The sequence below is a fragment of the Rutidosis leptorrhynchoides genome, chromosome 2, assembly GCF_046630445.1.
Source record: "Rutidosis leptorrhynchoides isolate AG116_Rl617_1_P2 chromosome 2, CSIRO_AGI_Rlap_v1, whole genome shotgun sequence".
Classification (NCBI taxonomy): domain Eukaryota; kingdom Viridiplantae; phylum Streptophyta; class Magnoliopsida; order Asterales; family Asteraceae; genus Rutidosis; species Rutidosis leptorrhynchoides.
Genome location: NC_092334.1, coordinates 16,655,001 through 16,663,977, shown reverse-complemented (window position 1 = coordinate 16,663,977; position 8,977 = coordinate 16,655,001). Strand labels below are relative to the sequence as shown.

General features: G+C 30.6%; 1 non-coding gene across 1 annotated transcript; it reads right to left on the bottom strand.

Moving 5' to 3' along the window:
• Window positions 1–1,544: 1,544 nt before the first annotated feature.
• Window positions 1,545–1,618, bottom strand: TRNAN-GUU (transfer RNA asparagine (anticodon GUU)). Its single transcript has one exon. It is a non-coding gene; the product is annotated as a tRNA-Asn (tRNA).
• Between the last annotated feature and the right edge of the window lie 7,359 nt (window positions 1,619–8,977).

Here is an 8,977-nt window from a genome sequence, read left to right as displayed (position 1 = left end):
AAGACTAAAACACTGTCTAACTTGCTTGATTTACACATGCTTAATGAATCGACTGTTGGTGCTTATGTGACTGATCGTAACAGCTCTGTTCCGCAAACTTTGGGGATCTTCACGTGGAGATCAGTTAGGAACCGGATCCCGGTGCGTCTCGAGCTTGATAAACGTGGTATCGACCTCGACTCGGTACGCTGTCTGGTGTGTGACGAGTCTCTAAAAACTGTCTCCCATGCTATCATAGAGTGCAATTTGGCCAAGGATGTTGGGATCGTGTTCGTCTTTGGTGGGGTGTCTCTGCTAATTCGAATGATACAAACACTCAGTCTATTTTCAACTCAGAACAAGGCAACCATAGATCGAATGACGAACACAAAACATGGCAAGCGGTTGAATGGGTCAGTGGCTATTTAATTTGGAGAAACCGGAACCTCAAAGTCTTTCAAAACAAATGTAAAACGGCTTTGGAGATTCTTAGTGAGATTCAAGTAAAAAGTTTCGAATGGATTTCTAAGAGGGAGAAAAAGTTATCTATCGAGTGGCATCAATGGTTAGTGAACCCGAATTTTTATGGTGACTTAAATTTAAGAAGAGCGGGGATTGGTTAAAGTCTTTTGTTCTTGTATTCGTATAATAATTAGTGTATCTATACTTGTATATGCTTCGCTTGTAGCTGTCAGCTTAGCCTTTTAACTCGGCTGGCAATATCTTGTACAGACTCTTTGTTTGTTCTTATACATACTCTTGGCTTTTCAAAAAAAAAAAAAAAAAAAAAAGAAAAAAAAGAAAGGGCAACCCTTAGATGATATATAAATTAATAAATACTCATAAAACCCAAGGCCACTTAGCTATCTTTAAAACAAAGAAAGATAATACTACCTCCGTCTCACCACAAATGTCCACCTTTCTATTTTGGGATGTCCCATTTCAAGTGTCCACTTTGTGTTTCAACCAATGAGAAGAGGTTATTCTGGAGAGAGAAGATTTTTGATTGGTGGAGAATGAAGTTAGTGGAATTTCCTAAAATTGTGTGCAAAAAGTAAGTGGACACTTGTAATGGGACGGAGAAAAAAAAAATTACGGAGTAACAAACCTTATTTTATTTTATTTTATTTTATATTATAAAAAACTACAAATTGTATTTTTATAAAGATATATTTAAAGTCAGTGTACACATTAATACCATTGCCTTTAGGGAAAAAAAAAAAAAAAAAAAAAAAAGTCAGGGTACTCATACTAACCAAATCAAGCATCAATTTTGTTGAGCTATCATGAATTGTAGGTGGCGTTTTCTTGATCCCTTATAATTTATTTCACGTTTTTAATGTGACCTTCGTCTTCTACTACTGTAATTATTATTTTTATATGTTAAGATAATAACTATGTAAAGATGGATGGTTGATTAAAGTGTGAGCAAAGAGACAAATAAAGTATTAATTTTATATGTATTTTAATAATTTGATTTTTTTACCTCAATAATTAAAATTATGAACATGAATCTAGTTCTAATTCTAATCTAAGTAATACAAAAGTTATGGGTGCAAAAATTACGCTAGAAGGAGGGCTTGAACCTCCGACCTTGTGGTTAACAGCCACACGCTCTAACCAACTGAGCTATTCCAGCTTACTTGTTTTCTAGTTTACTTATTTATCTTTATTCCAATGTAACACCTATATGTGATGTACAATCAAAAGTCATGACTTTGTCTCATTTATTTAATTTTTTTTTGCCGAAAAAACAATTACTATAAACGAGTCCTTTTCTCGGAAAAAAAAAGAACTAAACAAGATACAAACAATAAGCGGCTTGACTCAAGACCAAACGCCGACACAAAACTAACTAAAATTGAGTCAAACCACCAACAACCAAGGCGAATTTAGCTTAAAGCCCGTGGAATCACGGGACACCACTAGTTTAAAATTTTTACGTAGAAAATATACTTAAAATTGTACAGGACGCCACTAAATTTAAATACATGACCCCATATATTTTTTGAATTTATAGTTTTTCCTTTAAATTGTATAAGACACCACTAAAATAAACTACTCGGATCACATATATTTTTTAAATTTGTAAATTTTTAAAGGTAAATAACCACTAAAATAACATTCAAATATAATTAGTACAGAAAAAATTTGAGACCCCATTTAATTTATAATATTTCACTTTAACAAAACTTGATTATGAACGTTTTTATTGTAATGTTTGGAATGTTATACCGAAGAAAAAAAAAATTTTGATTTATTTTGAAATCAAATATGTATTTGTTTTATATACAAGTTGGGTATAAGATATATATTGTTTAGATTATAGTATTTATTGTTTAGATAAAAAAAAACATTTTTTTTTCTTTTGAAATGCAACGCTTAAAGTGAGGTTGATGAGGAAAAAAAACATTTTTTTATTAATATGAATATGAATATAAATATATACATATACATACATACATATATATATTCGAGTTTCTTTTTTTACACGAGAGGTTATCATAGTTTTAATGTAGGATAACAAAATTTGATTTTTTTTCCTTCTAAATTTATCTCGATTTAGACTTTATGGTTTAGATTCCTATACCTAAACTTTAAACCGTACAAGTTAAATCCTACTATACCTTAAAAGAGAGCATTTATTAACACATAACTTATTCCTATCTCCCTTCTAATCACCGTTAGATCAACATTTTCCAAATTCTTACCCTTTAATCTAATGGCTATAAATGATTTAAATAATCCATTACTTAATCTAACAAATTGTCCAAAATGGTACGAAAATGCCCTCCTCGAAATTAAATCAGATTAATTCAAATTTCAAATTTTGGAAAGTCATTAACTACCTACCCTAAATTTTGGAAAGTCATTAACTACCTACCCTAAATCAATATTAAATTTCAAAATTCAAAAGTAACATTAACTGTATTTCCTAAATATTATGAATAAAAAGTCAAAACTCTGTGTGTTAATTTTTAATTTTTAATGCACATTATCTCTAAAATACCATTTTCAATTAAATGAAAAACAAAATACGCTCATAACCTAATCACTTATTCACTTATATCTTTTTATTTTAGCCTCAATTTACAGCGAATCTCGCACGTTATTATTCATTCTCTCTCAACTTAATCGAAACCAGCGATGGATGCCAGAGCCATCACCATTTGACGTTAACTCAATTCACAAAACTGAATTGACCTAATCGGTTTTTCTAGCCACGATCGATTTTTCTCATTGTCTATAGCTTCTCAGAATCGATCCGGTTTCAAACTGAATACAATCAAATCAAAATCTTTGTTAGGTGTGTTTGTGTTTTAAATCGTAATGTATCTTTCTTATACTTTTTTAAATTGATGGTGATTGATTTGGGGGTTTTCAATTATTTCGTGAATTGCTTACTTGTGCAGAGATTCAGAACGATTTTGTTAAAACCATTGTATTATCAAACTTAATTTTATGTTCTTGTGATTTGACGTACATATAGATAAAAGTTTTTTCTTGCTTTTGGTGCGATTAGGAATGATTTTTTTATATGTACACAATGGATGACAACCATCGCAATTCACATGTCAAAAGGTAATTTTCAGCATCTCTAAACCATAATATTATGACTCAATTAGTAAAATATCAAATTTCTTAATATTTTCAGGTTGAAGTTATATAATTATTGAAGAAAGTCTAAATTTGTTATATGGTGAAGAAATAATAAAAGAGGAGTTCATGTCAACTCCCAACTGGTACACATATGGCTTCTGCTATTTTTTTAATGGGATGATATGTTACAAGTGAATCTGTTTTGGTTTTTTCGTCACAGTTGGCTTACCAATACACATTAACATTTGTTTAATTTTTTGTTAGGAAGAAAAATGGGAAGACATGTTTATCGACATAGAAACCACATGTCAAACAATGTAAGAAGATTAGTGAAGCAATTGGCGGGGTTATTTACGATTTCATAGTCTGTTTAAATTTGATTGCTCTTTTGGATATTTGTTTTTTGAGCTCGTGTTTATATGCTGGTTTGTTGTTAAACTTTAGAGAAAGATTTGGTGGATGAGTGGCTTGGGGTGAATAATGGTGCTCTCGATGAGGAATGTTTTTTGTTGTCGAGTCAAGTTGCTGCAAGGCGTTCATTAAGGTCGGATACTAATCTTAATAGGCTTTCACTCAGCAATACATCAGCTGTTGTTGAGCATATCATTTGATCTCAGCATGTGGTTATTTCTCGCCGTCTGTTTCAGTGTTTGAGAATGAGGGTAGCCATTCAGTTGCTACCGGCATGTCTCCTTTTTGTTTTCCGATTGTTCATTTTGGTTCTCTTTGCAGATTCAGGCACTTCACAGTTAGATATTTGGGAGGGTCTTTTTTTTTTTTTTTTTTTTTTTTTTTTTTTTTTTTACAGTTGCACACGTTCCTCGCTTCCTTATAACTTGCCTCCCATTTTTAACACCTCGGGTTAAATGTTAGTACTTATTTTGTGCCTATTTGGATCTCTTTTGATTTTGTTTCCTAATTCTTATTTAGCCCATTTCTTTATTAAAAGAAACTAATCAAAGATCGACATATCGTGCCTTCGTATTTGATTCATATATTGACTGGTAGGCATCGTTTTTAGTTTATCTAATTCTCAAATGATTTATGATTGGTGTATCACTTTTTTGTATGGTTTCGAAATAGCAGGTTTAGAAAAAACGATTTATTTCTAAATCGTGGGTATTAAAGACTGATGATCGCGATGTTTTATTGTTAGGGTTCATCGTCTACATCGTTTTCATCATCACCTACAACTATTTTTCTGCCCCTTTCCTTAAATCCAGTAATGATCACCTACAACATAAAGATCTTATGTTGGTTATAAAATCATATGACGATATTTGTTTACGAGAAGGAGAAACTACTATCAATAGATAATCATGGGTCTCTCACAGGTTTTAATTTTTTTTTACTAATACTTGATTTCCTATTAATATCTTTTGATAGGAAACCAAGTATTAATATCTTTTTTTTTACTATTACTAATATTTGCTCTCAATATCTTTTGATTTCCTTGATACTTAAACATTTTTACTAATACTTGGTTTCCTATTTATTTCATACTATGGTTATTAATAAACTAATGCATGTATTGTTCTTCTTATCACTACAGTGGCTTGTCATGTCACCCGTTTGCCGTCTTTACGTATCCCAGTTCTTATTGAATAAGGGAAATACAAACAATTGGTATTCTCTACATACTTAACTAATGTTTTAAATGTTCTTTAAAAAGACATACTACTTGAAGTTGAGCATTTATATGTACTTGTGTCTTTAACTATGACATAATTGTAATGGTCAGCTACTAATAAAAAATTAGTGAATGGAATATGCTTTGCAGGTTTATGAACATTTCGATTATTGAAAGTGTAGGATTTTGAGTATGCAGTAGAAAAGGAAATCTCGTGGAGGTGACAATATGAGCGGGTCAGTCTGATTTGTCACAATCATCACTCTGTGAAGCTCAGAACAGTTTGACTCGAATTTAATTGACCAATTTGTCCATTAAGGTGTTTACACATATATGTGGTATGTTATGCGCGAGCCTAATTAACTTGGGTTGATCAAAAATATATTTCTCCATTTGTGTGTCAAAGATGATTATACAAAATATATTATTTGTATTTTTATGTATCTTTAATAATCTATAAGGAAATGATATTAAAGCCCATCCTTTTAACCTAATTACTTAATTAAAATTTAGCATCGCCTACAATCAAGGATTTCGATTGGATCAAGTTTTGTTGTTTTTGAAATTGATTTTCAGACGCTAATTTCCATACAATTACAGCTCCTTCCCCATCCAAATCGCACCAAACTGTTATGTTCCATCTTTCGATGACAATTAAAAGAAGGTTAGTCTTCAGTGTTTAATAATAACAGCAATTTAAATATTCTTGGTCCATTTTCTTCGCTAAATAGGGTTGTTTGCATATGTGTTTGGTCAAAAATTGGTTTTACGGAATTTGGTTTTTACAAAAACTGAATCTGCTATACTCAAGTTGAATCGAATGGTCAAGTAGGTGAATGTGATTTTGTTGACTATATAATTATTTATAGCATCTGTTTATATATATCACACTTATAAATGATTTTTCATTACTTTACTTTGAACACGATTATTATAGTTACAGTTATACACATTAAACTTTGTAGTGTTTGATTATTTATTTCTGTTATCATGGTTGAGATTATCTTAAAATATCATCATTGCATAAAACCCGCAAAATCGCGTGTCTTTAACTAATGCATTAAAAATGGGTCACTCAAAGGTAAGACAATATGCATACAAAGGTCAAATTCACCCAGTCCATTTTTAATAAATAAACCTCCTAATTACTTTGTGTAAATACATAGTTTATTGTAAATGAATTGCAGGTGTTGGATGTTATCTTTACAGGTTTGTTGTAAGGAATAAGAGCTTTCGATTAGTATTCTTGTTATTGTAAACAAAGTGATGTTTAGAGCTAAGGGGTATAAAATACTATTAATTTTTACAAGGAAATACTATTAAATACGATACAATTTTACACAAGATATTTATTTATTTATAGAATGGATATACTTAAACCTTGCTACAACACTTATAGGCAGTGTACCTAATCGTACAGTAGTGTAGTTTTTAGTAAGTCCGGTTCGTTCCACAGGGAAAATCTTTAAACAAAGCTTAACGCTATATTAGTTTACTTTTATACAAATACAAATATATATATAAGTAATATTATTATTATAAAGGGGGGTTTTTACCATTTAATGACCGGTTTGTCGATTTTAAAACTTTAGTCGCAGTTAAAACCAAATGTAAAATATTAAAAATAAATACAAGACTTAAATTAAAGCGTAAAGTAAATAACGATAATGAAATTGCGATAAATAAAAGTGCGATAAAATAAACTTGCGATAATTAAAAAGTACGAAAAGTAAAGTGCAATTAAATACAATAACAATAAATAAAATGCGATAATTAGAAGTGCAATTAAATATAAAATAAAGGAAATTAAATATGAAATAAAAGAATTATGCTTATTTAAACTTCCGTAATCATGATGTTTGACGTGTTGATTTTAGTTTTATGCCCATGGGTTAATTGTTCTTTGTCCTGGATTATTTAATATGTCCATACAGATTTGTCCATAATAGTCCATCAGTCATAAATATAAAGAGCGAAAGCCTTCGTCAAATTATTCTTATTCCCGAAGTCAAATATTTCAACTAATTGGGGATTCGAATTGTTACAAAGTTTTAATACTTTGTTTAATGAATACACCAGGTTATCAACTGCGTGTAAACCAAGGTTTTACTACTTTGTTAACAATTACACCAATTACCCTTGAATGTAATTCACCCCTGTTTCAACAAGCCTATTAACTATTAATCCAGTTCCGTGTCCGGTAAAATGAATAATTATTGGTATTTATAAATATCCCGCCCACCGTACCCAGTCAAGCGTATGTGGTTATATATAAATACGTCGAATTATAAGTTTGTATATTAAATTAACAAGGTATTGTTTAGTTAATATAAAACCCATTAATAGCCCATAGTCTAATTTCCACAAGTGTCGTTCTTTTATCCAAACCCCAATTATGGTACAAAGCCCAATTACCCAAATTTAGTAATTAGCCCAACATCATGATTACTTCGGATTAAATAAGCATAATAATAACTTAGCTACGAGACATTAAATTAAAAAGGTTGAACATAACTTACAATGATTAAAAATAGCGTAGCGTTACACGGACATAATTTCGACTTACACCATTACAACATTCGCTAACATACCCTTATTATTAGGATTAAAATTAAAATTAAAATTAAAATATAAATATAAATATATTTACGTATACATATATAGAGAGAGATTGAATTTGGATATTGAAAATGATCAGAATTCGTTTGCTTTTATAGGAATTTTCGTCCAGGTAATCTCCGCGACTCGCGGCATTTTTTGCCTTCAAACTCCGCGAGTCGCGAAGTTTGTAATTACAGCTCACTCCATTTTGGCTCTTTGTTTACCGACGGTTTATTTTATAAATATAATATATATATAATTAATATAATTAATTATATATTATATTATATTTATATACATAGTTAGCTTGTAATTTTTAGTCCGTTGCGTCGAGCGTTGAGAGTTGACTCTGGTCCCGGTTCCGGATTTTCGAACGTCCTTGCGTACAATTTAATATCTTGTACTTTGCGTTTTGAATCTTGTACTCTTGTAATTTCGAGACGTTTCTTATCAATAATTAGAAGCTCTTTGATTGTATTTTGTACTTTTGAGCTTTTTGGTCGTTTGCGTCTTCAATTCGTCGAATCTGTCTTTTGTCTTCACCTTTTATTATTTAAACGAATATCACTCGTAAATAGAACAATTGCAACTAAAAGCTTGTCTTTCTTGGGGAATAATGCTATGAAATATATGTTCGTTTTTAGCATTATCACAAAGGTTATGGAAAAAGTTGGAAAAGCAGGTGTTATTTGAATTCAGTGACTTACAAGAATTTGATGGTTAATAGCTTGATTAGAATCTAAGTTTGTCTTTCTTATATTTCTGGCAGGTTAGTTCACCCTTATATAAGTTCAAGTGACCTAAAAGCATCCTAAAATTCAAGGTGTGGTGCATAACCTGTTGTTTCAAGAGGTGATAAGTTTGGATTATAGGAGATGGTAAGTTTGTAAAATATATATATTCAACTCTCTTATATTTTTGTGCTTATACTCCTCTAATAATCACATAAATTGTTCATTTAACTACCATATTGTATTACATCAATAGCTAGCTGCCAAAACGAACGGGTTGGTGGGTTGGCTAATGGGTTAAAATGGGTATTATTTTATACTGCACAAACGGGTCGGGTTGGAATGACAGTATGTCACAAAAATACTTTTATGTTCATATTTATAAAATATTTAGGGAAAAAAATCTTTTAATAAAAATGATTTTGGGAGATATAAA